Source organism: Triticum urartu, chromosome 4A (assembly GCF_056163025.1).
Source record: "Triticum urartu cultivar PI428250 chromosome 4A, HENAU_Tu73, whole genome shotgun sequence".
Classification (NCBI taxonomy): Eukaryota; Viridiplantae; Streptophyta; class Magnoliopsida; order Poales; family Poaceae; genus Triticum; species Triticum urartu.
Genome location: NC_141876.1, coordinates 91,903,173 through 91,925,868, shown reverse-complemented (window position 1 = coordinate 91,925,868; position 22,696 = coordinate 91,903,173).

Below are 22,696 nucleotides of genomic sequence, written 5' to 3'. Positions count from 1 at the left end.
ATGCTATAAAGAAAAGAATATGATATGACATGATGAACATCACTCCACATCAAAAATTCTGTTTTTATCACTTACCTACTCAAGGGCGAGTAGGAGTTAAGCTTGGGGATGCTGATACGTCTCCAACGTATCTATCATTTTTTATTGTTCCATGCTGTTTTATTATCAATCTTGGATGTTTTATAATCATTTTATAGTCATTTTATATCATTTTTGGTACTAACCTATTGACATAGTGCCAAGTGCCAGTTGCTGTTTTTCCATGTTTTTTACATCGCAGGAAATCTGATGCGGAGCATCCCACGATCATCCCCATGGATGCACCTACGTCTCCCACGACACCACTTGGACCTATGACAAGAGCCCGAGCCAAGGCTATCTAAGATAAGGTGAACTCGCTCCTTTCCGAACTGCCACCTTCGACACATGAGACATGGCTACTACCTCAAACGGAAACACTATGTGTGCTCAGGTACTTGGAGGAAAGCCACGGAACGTCTACATCCAACAGACAAGGCGACAAGGTCACCAAGTGCAAAGGACAAGAAGAAGAGCTGCCACGGAAACTACAGCCACCCGACAACCGGTCCAGACCAGACGTCTGGCCCCTGAAGGACACACCAGCCCAAGGAAACCAGGCCATCAAAGTCTACAGCGGCTGGACGACCGCCCAGGACCGGACGTCTGACACCTCCGAGGCTCCGGACGACCGACCATCTGCATACGACCGGCGCCACTGCAACAGAACGAAAATAGTGGAAATCCGGGGAAGACCGGATGACCGGACTCCCACGGACGTCCGCTACCTCCACGACAGAACGTAATCTACGGAAGTTCAAAGATCTACGGATGTCCGAACCTCCACGAGCCTCCGGATGACCAAACCTTATGGACGTCCGGCCCCTGGATGTGTCTAGTTGCGGGCTGAAGCCCATGTACCCTTTCACTTTACCCCCCTTTTGTACTACGACTATAAATAGACCTCTACCTCCTCCTAGCTAGGGCAGCGTTGTGATAGCTCATTTGTGAGATAGAGCCTCGCTCATCCATACGGATCTACTCCTTGAGAAAGACCGAGGCCCCTCTACGGAGAAGATCCTCCTTGGATTCAAGACCCTCTCTTGGGTGGCGCCATCAAGACCTCCTCACGGAGAAGAACCAGTTACCCTATGTATTGTCCCTTGTTGTTTTTGGACCGTGTGATCTCTATGTGTACTCGGATCTAGCATATGTGTGACTATATCTTGTTGGTTTGAGTGAATTATCTCATGTTTTCCATCGTGTTCTTAGTTGGGATCCTCTCATTTGTGAAAGATCGGCCATCTAGGGTTCCACCCTAGATCAAAATCAATATCAAACGGAGTCCAAATGCCACGAAATGGTACGATGATTTTTTATGGACCAAAAGGAAGAAGTTGGGCCCTGGTTGCACCTGGAGGGAGTCCCGAGGAGGGGAGAACACGCCAGGAGGCCCAGGTGCCCCCTGGTGGGTTGTGCCCACCTCGGGTATCCCTCGGACCGCCTCTTTGCTCTATAAATACCCCGAAAATCCCAGAACCCTAGGGGAGTCGACGGAATATTCATCCAGCAACCGCAGAGTCCAGAACCACCAGATCCAATCTAGACACCATCTCAAATGGGGTTCACCACCTCCATTGGTGCCTCTCCGATGATGCGTGAGTAGTTCTTTGTAGACCTTCAGGTGCGTAGTTAGTAGCTAGATGGCTTTCTCTCTCTCTCTCTGTCTCTCTCTCTCTCGCTGAATTCTCAATACAATGGTCTCTTGGAGTTCCATATGATGTAACTCTTTTTGCGGTGTGTTTGTTGGGATCTGATGAACTTTGAGTTTATAATCAGTCATATCTTTTTATATCCATGAAAGTTATTTGAGTTTCTTTGATCTCTTATAGCCTCATATTTCTTCTCCGATATTCGGGTTTTGTTTGGCCAACTTGATCTATTTATATTGCAATGGAAAGAGGTGCCCGGTAGTTGGTTTGATCTTACGGTGCTTGATCCCAGTGACAGAAAGGGAACGGACATGTATGTATCGTTGCTATTAAGGATAGAAAGGCGAGATCTATATCAACCGCCATATAGATAAACGGATCTCGTCTACATCATGTCATCGTTCTTATTGCATTACTCCGTTTTCCATGAACTTAATACACTAGATGCATGCTGGATAGCGGTCGATGTGTGGAGTAATAGTAGTAGATGCAGGCATGAGTCGGTCTACTAATCTTGGACGTGATGCCTATGTAATGATCATTGACCGGATATCATCATGATTATTTGAGGTTCTATCAATTGCCCAATAGTAATTTGTTCACCCATCATTTGCTATTTTTCTCAAGAGAAGCCACTAATGAAACCTACGGCCCCGAGGTCTTCTTTCACATTTATTTGCTTTGTGATCTATTTTATTTGCACTTTTTATTCAGATCTAGTAAACTAAAAATACAAAAATACTTTGCTGCACTTTATTTTATTTGATATCTATTTATTCAATCTATTACAACTTTTGTTGGGGAACGCAGTAATTTCAAAAAAATTCCTACACACACGGAAGATCATGGTGATGCATAGCAACGAGAGGGGAGAGTATTGTCTACGTACCCTCGTAGACCATAAGCGGAAGCGTTATGAACGCGGTTGATGTAGTCGTATGTCTTCACGATCGACCGATCCTAGTACCGAAAGTACGGCACCTCTGCGAGCTACACACATTCGGCTCGGTGACGTCCCATGAACTCATGATCCAACAGAGTGTCGAGGGAGAGCTTCGTCAGCATGACGGCGTGATGACAGTGATGATGATGCGGAATAGGGCTTCTCCTAAGCACCGCTACGATATTACAGAGATGGATTATGGTGGAGGGGGGCACCGCACACGGCTAAAGATAAATCATCAACTTTTGTGTCTATGGGGTCCCCCTGGCCACGTATATAAAGGAAGGAGGGAGGAGCAGGCCAACCCTCATAGGGCGCGCCCAAAGTGTGGAGTCCTACAAGGACTCCCTAGTCCTAGTAGGATTCCACCTCCCACATGGAATAGGAAAAAGGGAAGGGAGAAGGAGAAGGAAGGAAGGGGGCACCCCCTTTCCCTAGTCCAATTCGGACTAGTCCATAGGGAAGGGGCGCAGCCACCCTTGAGGCCTTTCTCCCCTTTCCCGTATGGCCCATTAAGGCCCAATACGAATTCCCGCAACTCTCCGGTACTTCGAAAAATACCCGAATCACTCAGAACCTTTCAGATGTCCGAATATAGCCTTCCAATATATCGATCTTTACGTCTTGACCATTTCAAGACTCCTCGTCATGTCCCCGATCTCATCCAGGACTCCGATCAAACTTTGGTACATCAAAACACATAAACTCATAATACCGATCGTCACCTAACGTTAAGCGTGCGGACCCTACGGGTTCAAGAACTATGTAGACATGACCGAGACATGTCTCCGGTCAATAACCAATAGCGGAACCAGGATGTTTATATTGGCTCCCACATATACTACGAAGATCTTTATTGGTCAAACCGCATAACGATATACGTTGTTCCCTTTGTCATCGGTATGTTACTTGCCCGAGATTCGATCATCGGTATCCTCATACTTAGTTCAATCTCGTTACCGGCAAATCTCTTTACTCGTTCCATAATGCATCATCCCACAACTAACTCATTAGTTACATTGCTTGCAAGGCTCATAGTGATGTACATTATCGAGAGGGCCCAGAGATACCTCTCCGACAATCGAAGTGACAAATCCTAATCTCGATCTATGCGAACTCTACAAACACCATCGGAGACACCTGTAAGCACCTTTATAATCACCCAGTTACGTTGTGACGTTTGGTAGCACACAAAGTGTTCCTCCGGTATTCGGGAGTTGCATGATCTCATAGTCATAGGAACATGTATAAGTTATGGAGAAAGCAATAGCAACAAACTAAACGATCATCGTGCTAAGCTAACGGAATGGGTCAAGTTAATCACACCATTCTCTAATGATGTGATCCCGTTAATCAAATGACAACTCATGTCTATGGCTAGGAAACTTAACCATCTTTGGACACTCTGTTGGACTCGATGCACTAGGTATGACACCTAGATCGGATATGAACTCCTTCATCCAGACTCCTTCATTTTCTGCTTCCGAAGCAGCTATGTATTCCGCTTCACACGTAGATCCCACCACGACACTCTGCTTGGAACTGTACCAACTGACAGCTCCACCATTTAATAAAAACATGTATCCTGTTTGTGACTTAGAGTCATTTGGATCATTGTCAAAGCTTGCATCAATGTAACCGTTTACGACGAGCTCTTTGTCACCTCCATATACGAGAAACATATCTTTAGTCCTTTTCAGGTATTTTAGGATGTTCTTGACCGATGTCCAGTGATCCACTCCTGGATTAGTTTGATACCTCCCTACTAGACTGATAGCAAGGCACACATTAGGTCTGGTACACAACATTGCATACATGATAGAGCCTATGGCTGAAGCATAGGGAACACCTTTAATTTTCTCTCAATCTTCTGCAGTGGTTGGGCATTGAGTCTGACTCAACTTCACACCTTGTAACACAGGCAAGAACCCTTTCTTTGCTTGATCCATTTTGAACTTCTTCAAAACTTTATCAAGGTATGTGCTTTGTGAAAGTCCAATTAAGCGTCTTGATCTATCTCTATAGATCTTGATGCCTAATGTATAAGCAACTTCACCGAGGTCTTTCATTGAAAAATTCTTATTCAAGTATCCTTTTATGCTATTCAGAAATTCAGTATCATTTCCGATCAACAATAGGTCATCTACATATAATATCAGAAATGCTACAGATCTCCCACTCACTTTCTTGTAAATACAGGCTTGTCAAAAAGTCTGTATAAAACCATATGCTTTGATCACACTATCAAAGCGTATATTCCAACTCCGAGAGGCTTGCACCAGTCCATAAATGGATCGCTGGAGCATGCACACTTTGTTAGCACCTTTTGGATCGACAAAACCTTCTGGTTGCATCATATACAACTCTTCTTTAAGGTATCCATTAAGGAATGCAGTTTTGACATCCATTTGCCAAATTTCATAATCATAAAATGCGGCAATTGCTAACATGATTCGGACGGACTTAAGCATTGCTGTGGGTCAGAAGGTCTCATCATAGTCAACTCCTTTAACTTGTTGAAAACCTTTTGCAACAAGTCGAGCTTTGTAGATAGTAACATTACCGTCAGCGTTAGTCTTCTTCTTGAAGATCCATTTATTCTCTATGGCCTGCCGATCATCGGGCAAGTCAACCAAAGTCCATACTTTGTTCTCATACATGGATCCCATCTCAGATTTCATGGCCTCAAGACATTTTGCGAAATCTGGGCTCATCATTGCTTCCTCATAGTTCATAGGTTTGTCATGGTCAAGTAACATGACTTCCAGAACAGGATTACCATACCACTCTGGTGCGGATCTTACTCTGGTTGACCTATGAGGTTCGGTAGTAACTTGATCAGAAGTTTCATGATCATCATCATTAGCTTCCTCACTTACTGGTGTAGGAATCACTGGAACTGATTTCAATGATGAACTACTTTCCAATAAGGGAGAAGGTACAATTACCTCGTCAAGTTCAACTTTCCTCCCACTCACTTCTTTCAAGAGAAACTCCTTCTCTAGAAAGGATCCATTCTTAGCAATGAATATCTTGCCTTCGGATCTATGATAGAAGGTGTACCCAACAGTCTCCTTTGGGTATCCTATGAAGACACATTTCTCTGATTTGGGTTCGAGCTTATCATGTTGAAGTTTCTTCACATAAGCATAGCAACCCCAAACTTTAAGAAACGACAACTTGGGTTTCTTGCCAAACCATAGTTCATAAGGTGTCGTCTCAATGGATTTAGATGGTGCCCTATTTAACATGAATGCAGCCGTCTCTAAAGCATAACCCCAAAGCGATAGCGGTAAATCAGTAAGAGACATCATAGATCGCACCATATCTTATAAAGTACAATTACGGCATTCGGACACACCATTACGCTGTGGTGTTTCGGGTGGCGTGAGTTGCGAAACTATTCCACATTGTTTCAAATGAAGACCAAACTCGTAACTCAAATATTCTCCTCCACGATCAGATCGTAGAAACTTTATTTTCTTGTTATGATGATTTTCCATTTCACTCTGAAATTCTTTGAACTTTTCAAATGTTTCAGAATTATGTTTGATTAAGTAGATATACCCATATCTGCTCAAATCATCTGTGAAGGTGAGAAAATAACGATATCCGCTGCGAGCCTCAATGTTCATTGGACCACATACATCAGTATGTATGATTTCCAATAACAATGTTGCTCGCTCCATTTTTCCGGAGAACGGAGTTTTAGTCATCTTGCCCATGAGGCATGGTTCGCAAGTACCAAGTGATTCATAATCAAGTGATTCCAGAAGTCCATCAGAATGGAGTTTCTTCATGCGCTTTACACCAATATGACCTAAATGGTAGTGACACAAATAAGTTGCACTATCATTATCAACTCTACATCTTTTGGCTTCAATACTATGAACATGTGTATCACTACTATCCAGATTTAGTAAAAATAGACCACTCATCAAGGGTGCATGACCATAAAAGATATTACTCATATAAATAGAACAACCATTATTCTCTGATTTAAATGAATAACCGTCTCGCATCAAACAAGATCCAGATATAATGTTCATGCTCAACGCTGGCATGAAATAACAATTATTCAGCTCTAAAACTAATCCCAAAGGTAGATGTAGAGGTAGCGTGCCGACGGCGATCACATCGACTTTGGAACCATTTCCCACGTGCATCGTCACCTCTTCCGTAGCCAATCTTTGCTTAATCCGTAGACACTGTTTCGAGTTGCAAATGTTAGCAACTAAACCAGTATCAAATATCCAGGCACTACTACGAGCATTAGTAAGGTACACATCAATAACATGTATATCAAATATACCTTTCACTTTGCCATTCTTCTTCTCCGCCAAAAACTTGGGCAGTTCCGCTTCCAGTGACCAGTCCCTTTGCAGTAGAAGCACTCAGTCTAAGGCTTAGGTCCAGACTTGGGTTTCTTCACTTGAGCAGCAATTGGCTTGCTGTTCTTCTTGAAGTTCCCTTTCTTCCCTTTACCCTTTTTCTTGAAACTGGTGGTCTTGTTGACCATCAACACTTGATGCTCCTTCCTGATTTCTACCTCCGCAGCCTTTAGCATTGCAAAGAGCTCAGGAATCGTCTTATCCATCCCTTTCATATTATTGTTCATCACGAAGCTCTTATAGCTTGATGGCAGTGATTGAAGAACTCTGTCAATGACACTATGTCATCAGGGAGATTAACTCCCAGATGAGGCAAGTGGTTGTGGTACCCAGACATTCTGAGTACATGTTCACTGACAGAACTATTCTCCTCCATTTTGCAGGTGTAGAACTTATTGGAGACTTCATATCTCTCAATACGGCGTTCAAAATGTTCTCATATCCTCCATGACATTCAAAATGTCGTTGAAGTCCCAGTTCTAAGCCATAAAGCATGGTGTCGGTGTCAAAACAGGCAAATCTCGGGGTAGGGGGTCCCGAGCTGTGGATTCTCGGATCAATGGTAACAAGAACGAATGAGATGATATTTTACCCAGGTTCGGGCCTATTGATGGAGGTAAAACCCTATGTCCTGCTCTTGTTTATATTGATGGAGTATCAAGTACAGAGTTGATCTACCTCGAGATCATATGTTGTGGTCTAAAAGCTGAGGGTATGATGAATAATGTCATAATGATCTATCGACTAGCCTGGCCTCCACTTATATAATGTACTAGAGGCCTAGGATAACAAGAGTCCTAGTCGAATACGTTGGTGGAGAGGATTCCTTGTCTTGATCACCAAGTCTTGTGGAATCTTCCTCATGTATACATCGGCTGTCTGAACTGGCCCATGAGCAAACGACCATGGGGGTCCTCGGCCAAATCCAACTGATCGGGAGACAACATGGTGAGTACCCCCTAGTCCAGGACACAGTCAGTAGCCCCCTGAACGTGTCTTCAAGTTAGGGACTGAGGGAGTCCTGGATTAGGGGGTCTCCGGACAGCCGGACTATCTCCATTGGCCAGACTGTTAGACTATGAAGATACAAGATTGAAGACTTCGTCTCGTGTCCGGATGGGACTCTACTTGGTGTGGAAGGCAAGCTAGGCAATACGTATATGGATATCTCCTCCTTTGTAACCGACCTTGGGTAACCCTAACCCTCTCCGGTGTCTATATAAACCGAAGGGTTTTAGTCCATAGGACAACAATCACAACATACAATCATACCGTAGGCTAGCTTCTAGGGTTTAGCCTCTCTGATCTTGTGGTAGATCTACTCTTGTAACACCCATATCATCAATATTAATCAAGCAGGACGTAGGGTTTTACCTCCATCAAGAGGGCCCGAACCTGGGTAAAACTTCGTGTCCCTTGCCTCCTGTTACCATCCGGCCTAGACGCACAGTTCGGGACCCCCTACCCGAGATCCGCCGGTTTTGACACCGACATTGGTGCTTTCATTGAGAGTTCCTCTGTGTCGTCGCCGTTAGGCTTGATGGCTCCTACTATCATCGATAGTGATGCGGTCCAGGGTGAGACTTTTCTCCCCAGACAGATCTTCGTATTCGGCGGCATTGCACTTCGGGCCAATTCTCTTGGCCATCTGGAGCACATTGAAAGCTATGCCCCTGGCCATCAGGTTAGGTTTGGAAGTTTGAACTACACGACCGACATCCGCGGAGACTTGATCTTCGACGGATTCAAGCCGCAGCCGGGCGCGCCCCACTATCGTGATGGGTATGACCTAGCTCTACCGCTGAACAGTACCCCAGAAGCCGCGCCCGCATCAGCTCCGACCCTTAGTTCGAAGCCAACTGCGCCAATCAAGGACGGGTAGTTAGACACCACCTCAGGGGTTGCAGTCTCAATGGCGATCGAGCCGAACACCAACACAAATCTCCGTGCAGCCCGTGACTCCAAGGTGCCGGACTCTCTTCCGGAAACCGAACCATCCGCGCCCCTGCCAATCGAATCCGATTGGGCACCGATCATGGAATTCACCGCCGCGGATATCTTTCAGCATTCGCCCTTCGGCGACATTCTGAATTCACTAAGGTCTCTCTCTTTGTCAGGAGAGCCCTAGCCGGATTATGGCCAACAGGATTGGGATGCGGACGACGAAGAAATTTGACGCCCACCCACCACCCACTTTGTAGCCACTGTCGATGATTTAACTGACATGCTCGACTTCGACTCCGAAGACATCAACGGTATGGATGACGGTGTAGGAGACGAACATGAACCAGCACCTGTAGGGCACTGGAAAGCCACCTCGTCGTATGACATATACATGGTGGATACACCCAATGAAGGCAACGACGACGAGATGGCGGAGGATGACCCCTCCAAGAAGCAACCCAAGCGCCGACGTCAACGGCGCCGCTCTAAGTCCCGCCAAAGCAAAAGTTGTGATACCGACACAGGAGATAATAACACTCCGGATAGCGCCAAAGACAACAACAATCCCCTCCAGCAAGATTTAGAGCAGGATGATGAAGGAGCCAGCTCTCCTGAGAGAGCGACTGGCGGAAAGGAGGAGGATGACAATTACATGCCCCCCTCCGAAGACGAGGAAAGACTCGGCGACGATGAATTCGCCGTACCAGAGGACCCCGTCGAATAAGAGCGCTTCAAGCGCGGGCTTATGGCCACGACAAATAGCCTAAAGAAATAGCAGCAGCAGCTTCAAGCTGATCAAGATCTGCTAGCTGACAAATGGACTGAAGTCCTCGAAGCCGAGGAATATAAACTCGAGTGTCCCTCCAAGAGTTACCCAAGGCACAGGTTACTACCCAGACTGGAGGAAGAAGTGTATGATACGGCTGATCGGCCACCTCGTGGCCGCGATAGAGAGGCATTCCAGCCAAAAGCTCAACCTCCACCCCAACGCCATACAAATAAAAAGGCATGGGGAGATACGCCAGACCTGTGAGACATATTGGAGGACAAAGCAAAGCATTCAAGATCGATCTACGGATCACGAGGGTGCACCACTCTACGAGACGGTAAACGTCACGCCGGACACAGTAAAAGCAAATCCGGCCGGGCCAAACACAGCGGGCAGGACCCATACGAGCTGCGTCGCGATATAGCCCAATACAGAGGCGCCGCACACCCCTTATGCTTCACAGACAAAGTAATGGAACATCAATTCCCAGAAGGTTTCAAACCTATAAACATTGAATCATACGACGGCACAACAGATGCCGCGGTATGGATTGAGAACTTCCTCCTCCACATCCACATGGCCCGCGGTGATGACTTACATGCCATCAAATACCTCCCACTAAAACTCAAAGGACCAGCGCGGCATTGGTTTAATAGCTTGCCAGCGGACTCCATTAGCTGTTGGGAAGATCTGGAAGCCAAATTCCTCGACAACTTTCAGGGCACTTATGTGCGACCACCAAACGCTGTTGACTTGAGCCACATAATTCAACAGCCAGAAGAGTCGGCCAGGCAATTCTGGACTCGGTTCCTTACAAAGAAAAATCAAATCGTCGACTGTCCAGATGCGGAGGCCTTAGCGGCTTTCAAGCACAACATCCGAGACGAGTGGCTAGCCCGGCACCTTGGTCAGGAAAAGCCGAAATCTATGGCAGCTCTCACAACGCTCATGACTCGCTTTTGTGCGGGAGAAGACAGCTGGTTGGCTCGCAGTAATAACATATCAAAGAACCATGGTACCTCAGATACCAAGGACGGCAATAGCAGGTCACGTCGCAAAAAGCATAAGCACCGCATTAACAGCGAAAGTACTGAGGATACGGTAGTCAATGCCGGATTCAAAGGCTCTAAACCCGGTCAGCGGAAAAATCCATTCAAACAAAGTACGCGGGTCCGTCCAGCTTGGACCGTATACTCGATCGCTCGTGTCAAATACACGGCACCCCAGACAAGCCAGCCAATCACACCAACATGGATTGTTGGGTGTTCAAGCAGGCCGACAAGTTAATTGCCGAAAACAAGGACAAAGGGCCACATAGCGATGACGAGGAAGAACCCCGGTAGCCGCACACTGGAGGACAAAAGAGGTTTACCTCGCAAGTGCGGACGGTGAACATGATATACGCAACCCATATCCCCAAGAGGGAGGGGAAGCGTGCGCTCAGGGACGTATATGCATTGGAGCCAGTCGCCCCAAAGTTCAACCCTTGGTCCTCCTGTCCGATCACCTTCGATCGCAGGGACCACCCCACTAGTATCCATCATGGCGGATTCGCCGCACTGGTCCTAGACCCAATCATCGACGGATTTCACCTCACTCGAGTCCTTATGGATGGCGGCAGCAGCCTGAACCTGCTTTATCAGGACACAGTGCGCAAAATGGGTATAGACCCCTCAAGGATCAAACCCACAAAAACAACCTTTAAAGGCGTCATTCTAGGCGTAGAGGCCCACTGCACAGGATCAATTACACTGGAAGTGGTCTTCGGATCCTCGGATAACTTCCGAAGCGAAGAGTTAATCTTCGATATAGTCCCATTCCGCAGTGGTTATCACGCGCTGCTCGGACGAATCGCATTCGCTAGATTCAATGCGGTACCACATTATGCATACCTCAAGCTCAAGATGCCAGGACCTCGCGGAGTTATTACAGTCAATGGAAACACAGAGCGCTCTCTCCGAACAGAGGAGCACACCGCGGCCCTTGCAGCAGAAGCGCAAAGCAGCCTCTCAAGGCAATCTACCAGTTCGGCGTTTCAAAACCCGGACACCTTCAAGCGCGCTCGGGGCAATCGGCAGACATACCGCCTGGCGCGATCTGAGCTCGCGTAGCAATACGGCGGCCACCCCAAACCCAACCCAACGACGTTATTCGTGTCGCGCATACATAATTACGCATTAAAAATACCATGGGCACAGGAGGGGAGGGGGGTACAACTGCGGCACGCCCCAAAACGCGGCCTAAACCGCACTAGGGCTTCCTGTTTGGTTATTTTTCTTTTTCTTTCAGGACTTTAATCTCTGGAAACACTGTCCAGCAGCTACATTGTCGAACACATGATACAACAACCAAGGAGGCAGACAACTACGTTATACAACGGAATTCCCAGGTTGATTACAGATTTCATATCATTCCTCAGCTCGCCCTTGGAAGGGACATAGTCCTACTGTTTCGCTTATTGCACTATCTTTATCACTCTGCTTTAATGCAATGTTTTGATAAACAATGCATGATATTACGACTATTATTGCATTTTTGTTATATATATATATCTATGCGTTCATTAACGACGCCTTTCAACCGTACACTCTGGTACGGCCAATGCACCAGGGGCTTACGTACCCGCAATATGGTGTGAAAAGTCCGAACACTTTCACAGGTGCGGCAGCCCGAACTTATAGCATTATATGCATCAGCTTCGAATCATGTCTTTGGTCAAATGTTGGGTTTGCCCGGCTCCTATGTTTTGTTACCTTACGCTTCGCTCTATCGGCTAAGGTAGCGCTAGGAGAACTACTGCGATTGTGCCCCGGTTCTGCCGGGCTGAGCACCTCAGTAGAGAAAGCTAAAACTGACTGTCATGATAAGGCGCGAGACTGGTCGCTGTTCGGCGAGGTTTTTCGAGTCCTTAAAGACTTATGCCGCTTAGGGCGAGGGGCCGGCTCTTCCCGGCTTACAGGCGTGTATCGTGCCCCGAATTCGGCCTTCCGAACACCAGGGGCTTCGCCGAAATTTAAAATTATAGAATTCTATGGCTAAGTGAGAGTGATAAAGCAATATTAGTCCGGTTGCCTTGTTCGTTGTGCTGAGCACCTCCCTCGAAGGACCCAAATATGGGAACAAGAGTGCTCAGGTTTATCCCGAACACCCCAGCACTAGCAGCATGGGGGCAGAAGCCGAGGACTAGCCATCTCTCAGATTGGATAAACAACCAAACAGAAGGTAAGATTTTAAATTCAAACAAGCGTTGCATGGCGCATATGAAACAAGTTTTCACACATACTGGACAAAACGAGCAAGTCTCATTCAAATATTACATTTTGTGAACACTCATCTGCGATAAGACGGGCACCCGACAGAACACCCTCATAGTACATCTCGGGGTGGCGGTGCTCCTTGCCCTCCGATGGCCCCTCCTTGATCAGCTTCACGACATCTAGCTTGACCCACTGCATTTTTACACTGGCAAAAGCCCGGCGTGCACCTTCTATGCAGACGGATCGCTTGACGACCTCCAGCCGAGGGCAGGCATCCACAAGCCGCCTCACCAGGCCAAAGAAGCTGTTCGGAAGGGTGTCGCCAGGCCACAACCGGACTATGAAGCCCTCCATGGCCTGATCGGCCGCCTTATGTAGCTCGGCCATCTGCTTTAGCTGGTCGCTCATTGGCACCGGATGTTCGGCCTTAGCATACTGAGACCAGAACAGCTTTTCCATCGAGCTTCTGTCCTCGGCCTGGTAGAATAGTGCGGCATCGGACACACTGCGGGGCAAATCTGCGAATGCTCCTGAAGAGCTCCGGATTCGGGTAAGTAATCGGTAATTCACCTTTACATGCTTGCTTTGCATATAGAAAGCCTTACCCGCCGCTATCTTCTTCATCGCGTCGATCTCCTGAAGGGCCTTCTGGGCCTCGGCCTTGGCACTCTTCGCGCTCTCACGGGCCGCGGCAAGCTCAGACTCTCGCGTCTTCAAGTCAATCTCCAATGCCTCGTGCTTCGTCACGAGAGCCTGGATCTCTTGCTGCACCTCGCCCACCCGAGCCTCGTGCCTCTCTCGCTCGGTGCGCTCCTTGGCCGCTGTATCTTCGGCCTTGGTCAGCGCTTGCTTCAGGGTCGCCACCTCGGTTGTGGCCCCTGGCAAAACATACAATGATCCTGTCATTTTGCAATCGCGTCCGTTTTTATATACATATATCTATAGATGGGGTATTACTTACCTTCGTTCTCCTCGAGCTGCCTCTTGACAAGGCTGAGCTCTTTCTTGGACCCATCGAGGTCCTGCTTCAGTACGGCGACCTCCGCAGTTAGTGCGGCGGACGCCAGCAGAGAAGCATGCATATGCATATTGACATACTTATATTAGACTCCTGCGATATTATTTGATCCTCTGTTCGGCTTTTCTTTGCGAACACCGAACAAAGCATCAGGGGCTACTGTCTATGCGGTAATACTTCTACTACATTTTAAAACACTTACCTCGAAGCCTGTTAGAAGGCTAGTACAAGCTTCAGTCAATCCGCTCTTGGCGGACTGAACCTTCTGGATCACCGCACTCATGATAGTGCGGTGCTCCTCCTCGATGGAAGCCCTGCGAAGCGCTTCCAACATATTGTCCGGCGCCTCTGGATGGACAGAGGTCACCGGCATAGGCGTCTCACCCCCCTTAGAAGGGGACCGCCTGCCCAAGCTTGGAACCGTTGGAGGGTCCAACGCGGTGTTCGGCTGAGGGCCGAACTCAGACCTCTCAGGGACCCTGTCCCCTTGGCTCCCGGAGTCCGGAAGGTCACCTTGAGGCACCTCCGGGACTATCCCCCCTCGATCTGGTGCCTCTTGAGACAGCACCTCGGCGTTGTCGGCTTGATGAGGGGAGGTGGCGGTCGGGACTGGATCGCTATCCATGTCCAACGAGCCTAGGGAGCCGTCCGAGGATACCTCGATATTGGCTCGGGGCGGCCTGCACAATTGAGTTCGGTGTTAGAGAAAGCAATGCGACAAAGGAATCCTATGGGTTACTTTGGTATCCGAATACTTACGATCTCCCCTGGGGCTTGGCCCTGGGCAACCACTCATCTTCACTTTCGTCGGTGGCGGTGGAGCTGCCCGGAAGGAGTGTCCTTCCCTTCTTGGACCCTCCAGCCTCCCCGGTTGGGGCGGGCTTCCTTTTCTTGTCTCCCCCAGTCGGTGGGGGATCCTCTTCTTCCTCTTCCTCATCTTCGGGGGAAGAGTGCGCCGCAGAGTCATCGGACGGTGAGTCCGACGACGCCTGGCGTCGGGAACTGTTTGGAGCTCCCTTGGCCTTCTTGGTCTTCGCCGGCACCATATAAGGGGCCGGAGTCAACATCTTCGCCAAAAGGGCGTCCGCAGGGCCTTCGGGCAAGGGTGCCGGACAGTCGATTTGTTCGGCCATCTTCTGCCAGTCCTGTTAACGGCACGGGAGTTTAGATCCCGCATAGAGTCAATCTATATAGAAAACAAGTATCCTGTAAAAGGTAAAACAGCTTACCGCACTGGCTTGGCGCTTCGTGCTGAATCCGCAATCCTCAGTAATGGGGGGAGGGACCGTGGAACGCTTGAACAGCACCCTCCAGGCATCTTCATTAGTCGTGTCTAAGAGCCTGTTCAGAGTTCGGTGCTGCGCCGGGTTGAACTCCCACAAGGTGAACTCCTGTTGTTGGCACGGGAGTATCCGGCGGACGAGCATAACCTGGACTATGTTGACGAGCTTGAGCTTCTTGTCCACCATGTTTTGAATACATGTCTGGAGTCCGGTCAGCTCTTTTGAATTACCCCAGGACAGGCCCTTCTCTTTCCAGGAGGTGAGCCGCATGGGGATGCCAGATCGGAACTTGGGGGTCTCCAAGTCCGGGATTGGTGCTAGTAGGTTGCTAGTAGTGTTAATTACTCCTTGTAGTTGATGCTAGTTGGTTTATTTGGTGGAAGATCATATGTTCAGATCCTATATGCATATTAATACCCCTCTGATTATGAACATGTCTATGCTTTGTGAGTAGTTACGTTTGTTCCCGAGGACATGGGAGAAGTCTTTCTATTAGTAGTCATGTGAATTGTGTATTCATTTGATATTTTGATGACATGTATGTTGTCTCTCCTCTAGTGGTGTTATGTGAACGTCGACTACATGACACTTCACCATTATTTGGGCCTAGAGGAAGGCATTGGGAAGTAATAAGTAGATGATGGGTTGCTAGAGTGACAGAAGCTTAAACCCTAGTTTATGCGTTGCTTCGTAAGGGGCTGATTTGGATCCATATGTTTCATGCTATGGATAGGTTTACCTTAATACTTTTGTTGTAGTTGCGAATGCTTGCAATAGAGGTTAATCATAAGTGGGATGCTTATCCAAGTAAGGACAGTGCCCAAGAACTGGCCCGCCCAAATATGAAATTATCAAAGTACCGAACGCGAATCATATGAGTGTGATGAAAACTAGCTTGATGATATTCCTATGTGTCCTCGGGAGCGCTTTCCTCTATATAAGAGTTTGTCCAGGCTTGTCCTTTGCTACAAAAAGGATTGGGCCACCTTGCTGCACTTTATTTACTTTTGTTTCTTGTTTCTCGTTACAAATTATCCTATCACAAAACTATCTGTTACCACTTATTTCAGTACTTGCAGAGAATACCTTGCTGGAAACCACTTATCATTTCCTTCCGCTCCTCGTTGGGTTCGACACTCTTACTTATCGAAAGGACTATGATAGATCCCCTATACTTGTGGGTCATCAAGACTCTTTTCTAGCACCGTTGCTGGGGAGTGAAGCGCCTTTGGTAGGTGGAATTTGGTAAGGAAAAATTTATATAGTGTGCGGAAATTTACTATCACTTGTTACTATGGAAAGTAATCCTCTGAGGGGCTTGTTCGGGGTATCTTCACCCCGACCAGTAGGGAAAAGAGTTGCTCCTCAACCTACTGAAAATGAATATGTTTGCTTTGAAATTCCTTCGGATATGATAGAAAAACTGCTAGCTAAACCCTTTTTAGGTGATGGAACAAAACATCCTGATGAGCATCTAATATATGTGGATGAAGTTTGTGGATTATTTAAGCTTGCAGGTGTACCTGGAGATGTTGTTAAGAAGAAGGTCTTCCCTTTATCTTCGAAGGGAGATGCATCGAGATGGTATAGGCTATGTGATGATATGGGGTCTTCGAATTACAAACAATTGAAATTGGAATTTCATCAGAAGTTTTATCCTATGCATCTTGTTCATCGTGATCGCAATTATATATGTAATTTTTGGCCTCGCAAAGGAGAAAGCATCACTAAAGCTTGGGGGAGGCTTAAATAAATGTTATATTCATGCCCCAATCATCAGCTCTCAAGAGAAATGATTATTCAAAAATTTTATGCTCGGCTTTCTGCTAGCAATCACACCATGCTAGATACTTCTTGTGCTGGCTCTTTTATGATGAAGACTATTGAATTCAAATGGGATTTATTGGAAAGAATTAAATGCAACTCTGAAGATTGGGACCTCGACAAAGGAAAGGAGTCAGGTATGACACCTAGTTTTGATTGTGTTAAATCTTTTATGGATACCGATGTTTTCCGTAAATTTAGCACTAAATATGGACTTGACTCTGAGATAGTAGCTTCTTTCTATGAATCTTTTGCTACTTATGTTGATATCCCCAAAGAGAAGTGGTTTAAATATCATCCTCCCATAGAAGTAAAAGTAGTTGCGCCTATTAAAGTTGAAGAAAAGATTGTCACATATAATGATCCTGTTGTTCCTACTTCTTATGTTGAGAAACCACCTTTCCCTATTAGGATAAAGGATCATGCTAAAGCTTCAACTGTGGTTCGTAAAAGCAATATTAAAACTTATACACCTCATGAGCAAATTAAAGTTGAACCTGATATTACTATTGTTAAAGATCTCTTGTCTGATAATATTGATGGGCATGTTATTCATTTCCTTGATAAGACTGCTAGAATTGCTAAACCTTGTGCTAAAGATAAAAACAGACCGGTGGTAGGCATGCACATTATTTCTGTTAAAATAGGAGATCATTGTTATCATGGCTTATGTGATACGGGTGCTAGTGCTAGTGCAATACCTTATTCCTTATACAAAGAAATTATGCATGATATTGCACCCGCTGAGTTAGAAGATATTGATGTCACAATTAAACTTGCCAATAGAGATACTATTTCACCAATGGGAATTGTTAGAGATGTTGAAGTCTTGTGTGGGAAAACTAAATATCCTGCTGATTTTCTGGTTCTTGGTTCCCCACAAGATAGCTTTTGTCCCATTATATTTGGTAGACCCTTCTTGAACACTGTTAATGCTACCATATATTGCAAAAGGGATGTTCTTACTATCGATTTAGATGATATGACTCATGATTTAATTTCTCTAAATTTAGTAGACAACACCGTGAAGAAGAATTACCTAGTAAGGATGAAATTATTGGTCTTGCTTCTATTGCCGTACCTCCTAGTGATCCTTTAGAACAATATTTGCTAGACCATGAAAATGACATGTTTATGAATGAAAGAAGGGAAATAGATGAAGTATTCTTTAAACAAGAACCTATTCTGAAACACAATTTGCATGTTGAAATCCTAGGGGATCCTCCTCCACCCAAGGGTGATCCCGTGTTTGAGCTTAAACCGTTACCTGGTACTCTTAAATATGCTTATCTTGATGAGAAAAAGATATATCCTATTATTATTAGTGCTAACCTTTCAGAGCATGAGGAAGAGAGATTATTGAAAACTCTGAAGAAGCACCGTGCTGCTATTGGGTATACTCTTGATGATCTTAAGGGCATTAGTCCCACTCTATGTCAACATAAAATTAATTTGGAAGAAGATGCTAAACCTTGAGGCAAGTATAATCTATCCCGTTGCTGATAGTCAGTGGGTAAATCCAGTCCATTATGTCCCTAAGAAGGGAGGTATTACTGTCGTTCCTAATGATAAAGATGAACTGATTCCTCAAAGAATTATTATAGGTTATAGGATGGTAATTGATTTCCGCAAATTAAATAAGGCAACTAAAAAGGATCATTACCCCTTACCTTTTATTGATCAAATGCTAGAAAGATTATCCAAACATACACAATTTTGCTTTCTAGATAGTTATTCTGGTTTCTCACAAATACCTGTGTCAGCCAAAGATCAATCAAAGACTACTTTTACTTGCCCTTTTGGTACTTTTTCTTATAGACGTATGCCTTTTGGTCTATGTAATGCACCTGCTACCTTTCAAAGATGCATGATGGCTATACTCTATGACTTTTGTGAAAAGATTTGTGAGGTTTTCATGGACGATTTCTCCGTCCATGGATCTTCTTTTGATGATTGCTAGAGCAACCTTGCTCGAGTTTTGCAGAGATGTGAAGAAACTAATCTTGTCTTGAATTGGGAAAAGTGCCACTTTATGGTTAATGAAGGTATTGTCTTGGGGCACAAAGTTTCTTAAAGTGGTATTGAGGTTGATAAAGCCAAGGTTGATGCTATTGAGAAGATGCCATGTCCCAAGGACATCAAAGGTATAAGAAGTTTCCTTGGTCATGCCAGATTTTATAGGAGGTTCACTAAAGACTTCTCAAAAATTTCTCGGCCTCTGACTAATTTATTACAAAAAGATATACCATTTGTTTTTGATGATGATTGTGTAGAAGCATTTGAAATTATTAAGAAAGCATTGATCTCTGCACGTATTGTTCAGCCACCTGATTGGAATTTACCCTTTGAAATTATGTGTGATGCTAGTGGTTATGCTGTAGGTGCTGTTCTAGGGCAAAGAGTTGATAAGAAATTAAATGTTATTCAATAATCTAGTTAAACCCTAGACAATGCTCAAAGAAATTATGCTACCACTGAAAAAGAATTCTTAGCAGTTGTATTTGCTTGTGATAAGTTCAAACCTTATATTGTTGATTCTAAAGTAACTATTCACACTGATCATGCTACTATTAAATATCTTATGGAAAAGAAAGATGCTAAACCTAGTCTTATTAGATGGGTTCTCTTGCTACAAGAATTTGATTTACATATTGTTGATAGAAAGGGAGCTGAGAACCCCGTTGCAGACAACTTGTCTAGGTTAGAAAATGTGCTTGATGACCCACTACCTATTGATGATAGCTTCCTTGATGAGCAATTAAATGTCATAAATGCTTCTCATAATTCTCCATGGTATGCTGATTATGCTAATTACATTGTTGCTAAGTTTATACCACCTAGTTTCACATACCAGGAAAACAAAAAGTTCTTCTATGATTTGAGGCATTACTTTTGCGATGACCCACATCTTTATAAAGAAGGAGTAGATGGTGTTATTAGACGTTGTGTACCTGAGCATGAACAGGAACAGATTCTACGCAAGTGTCACTCCGAAGCTTATGGAGGACACCATGCCGGAGATAGAACTGCACATAAGGTATTGCAATCTCGTTTTTATTGGCCTACTCTCTTCAAAGATGCCCGTATGTTTGTCTTATCTTGTGATGAATGTCAAAGAATTGGTAATATTAGTAGACGTCAAGAAATTCCTATGAACTATTCACTCATTATTGAACCATTTGATTTTTGGGGCTTTGAATATATGGGACCTTTTCATGCCTCTAATGGATATACACATATTTTAGTTGATGTTGATTACGTTACTAAGTGGGTAGAAGCTATTCCAACTAGTACTGCTGATCATAACACTTCTATTAAAATGCTTAAAGAAGTTAATTTTCCAAGATTTGGAGTCCCTAGATATTTAATGACTGATGGTCGTTCACATTTTATTCATGGTGCTTTCCGTAAAATGCTTGCTAAATATGATGTTAATCACATAATTGCATCTCCTTATCACCCACAGTCTAGTGGTTAAGTAGAATTGAGCAATAGAGAGCTCAAATTAATTTTGCAAAAGACTATTAATAGATCTAGAAAAAATTGGTCCAAGAAACTTGATGATGCATTATGGGCCTATAGAACTGCATATAAAAATCATATGGGCATGTCTCCGTATAAAATGGTTTATGGAAAAGCATGTCACTTACCTCTCGAACTAGAACATGAGGCATATTGGGCTATTAAAGAGCTCAATTACGATTGTAAACTTGCCGGTGAGAAGAGGTTATTTGTTATTAGCTCACTTCATGAATGGAGAACCCAAGCCTATGAAAATGCCAAGTTGTTTAAATAAAAAGTTAAAAGATGGCATGACAAAAGGATACAAAAGCGCGAGTTTAATGTAGGTCATTATGTATTACTATACAACTCTCGTTTAAGATTTTTTGCAGGAAAACTTCTCTCTAAATGGGAAGGTCCTTACATTATCGAGGAGGTCTATCTTTCCGGTGCCAGAAAAATAAACAACTTTGAAGGCACAAATTCGAAGGTGGTGAATGGTCAAAGAATCAAACATTATATCTCAGGTAATCCCATAAATGTTGAAACCAATATTATTGAAACCGTAACCCCGGAGGAATACATAAGGGACACTTTCCGGAATGTTTCAGACTCCAAAAAGGAATAGGTATGTGGTACGGTAAGTAAACCGACTCCAAAACAGTTTTTAAGGCAATATTTCTCCATTTTGGAATATTTAGAAAAATAAGAAGCAGTCCGGGAAGGACACGAGGGCTCCACAAGGGTGGAGGGCGCGCCCTACCCCCCTGGGCGCGCCCCCTACCTCATGGGCACCTCGTGTGCTCTCCGGACTCCGTTTTCATACACGACATGTATTTTGGTCGGTAAAAATTCATTATATAATCTCCCGGAGGTTTTGACTCCCGTATCACGCAAAAATCTCCTGTTTTTGTTTTGAGTTGTTTTTCTGACAGATCCAGGTCATCATGTCGTCTTCAAGCGCCCCCAAGGACCAGTTCTTCAAGAAGGTTATCAACCCCTACCTCGCAGAAGTGCTGCCACACCCTCAAACCATTGAGATGCGTGAGGGGTTGTTGCACATCCGCGATGCTGAGGGACCAAGGAAGACCGGAAGCACAGAGGCAAGGCTCGAGGCATTGGAGAAAGAAGTTTTCAAGTGTTAGGAGATGGTGGAGCGTGGACTCGATTCCAATCACATCATGATCATGGAGTTCACCAACAACCACAAGCTGGACGTCAAGGACATTGGGGAGGCGATCTTCAAGCTTCATGAGAAAAACGAGCACCTCCAAGCCCAGATCTATGACCTGCAAAATTAAAACTGTGAGTATGAATATAGATTCAAGAGGATGAGTTTGGCTGCAGATTTGAGGTTTCAGGATACTCGGTCATCCTTCTATGATGGTGAGCCTATGTCTTGGAAGAAGGACGACAAGCCTACGCCATCAACGAAATCACCAGCGTCTCCACCAACAAAGAAGAATTGAGTATATGGTATGGGCACTCCCCTTGGCAACTGCCAAGCTTGGGGGAGTGCCCCGGTATCGTATCACCATCACTTTTATCTTTACCTTTTTCCTTAGTTTGATCCTTTTGGTAATTTCTTGATCTAGTAGAATAAAAGTTCTTATTATGATCTAGTCGTGAGTTTTGCTTTTATAATCCTTCTATGTAATCGAGTCCGTGAGCTATATAATAAAGATTAGTGTTGAGTCAAGGGCTTGATTATTTTTCCATGATCCTAAGGGAATAAAAGAAAAGAGAAAGAAATAAAAAGAAACAAAGAGATCATGTAAGTCTTATGGAGAGTAATGAGCTCACATCGAAAAAGGTATGATGAATAAAAGTTGTTGAGGGTTGACAAACATAGTTTTGGTCATCGTTGCAGTTAATAGGAAGTAATAAAGGAAGAGAGGTCTTCACATATAAATATACTATCTTGGACATCTTTTATGATTGTGAGCACTCATTAAAATATGACATGCTAAAGAGTTGACGTTGGACAAGGAAGACAACGTAATGGGTTATGTTTTCTTACATCTAAGATAAATTAT